Below are 879 nucleotides of genomic sequence, written 5' to 3' on the forward strand. Positions count from 1 at the left end.
GATGATCGAAATGAATGGCGAGCTGGAACATAAACGAGAGCACTGTGGGCTTGAGACCATTTCCCAATCTGATTCTCCTGAGTAACTTGTGATGTGACGCCTTCCGCACCAATGCACCTTGGTAGTAGCTGCGATCGTCGTTCGAAACTAAACACAACTCCTCTAAGTCGGGGCATTCCAATTTGATGGCTGTAGCAAGATTGGAAGCGCTCAATGTACTGACATTGGATGTGTCTGATATCTTGAGGCGTAAAAAGCGAAGGTGGGACCCAAGCCTCTTGAGCACTTCCAAGCATTCATTACAGATAAGGGCCGTCAAGGCTTCAACTTTGACAGTCACGCGGGGAGACTCAAGGTACTTGACGAGCTGGTCAACGGAAAAATCTAGAGAAAGTGCAGGTTGATCTTGCTCATCACTTCTTGCAGGAGAGTTCCAGTTTGATAATTCGGCAGCGGTGGAGAATACAACATTGTCGCGATGGTGATTTGGGACATCCGGCCAGTTGGGCTTCTTTTGCCTCCCAGGCGCTTGATTCCATAAGACGTTGATTACTCGCCCCGAGGACAAACACATCTTCATCTGTGTCGCTGACGAGATCTGGCAGTAGATGGTTTTTAGATTAAGGCAGGACTTCCGAGCGCCCTCAATGGCTTTCCGGTAGGCGTCACCTTCGTTTACAAATGGACATGCAAACCCCATGGCCGTCATCGGGCTATTGACGGAGTCCCACATAAGAAAGTGAATCGTAGTGATGTAACGGCAGTAATATATATACCTAGGCTGGATTGTTAATTGAACAGACCAAGAGCAAGGGAGTAAGCAGCTCACAGACGAGATGGTCCACGGTACGATATGCGGGACAACAGACGACGCAACAG

This window comes from Tremella mesenterica, assembly GCF_000271645.1.
Source record: "Tremella mesenterica DSM 1558 unplaced genomic scaffold TREMEscaffold_20, whole genome shotgun sequence".
NCBI classification, from domain to species: Eukaryota; Fungi; Basidiomycota; class Tremellomycetes; order Tremellales; family Tremellaceae; genus Tremella; species Tremella mesenterica.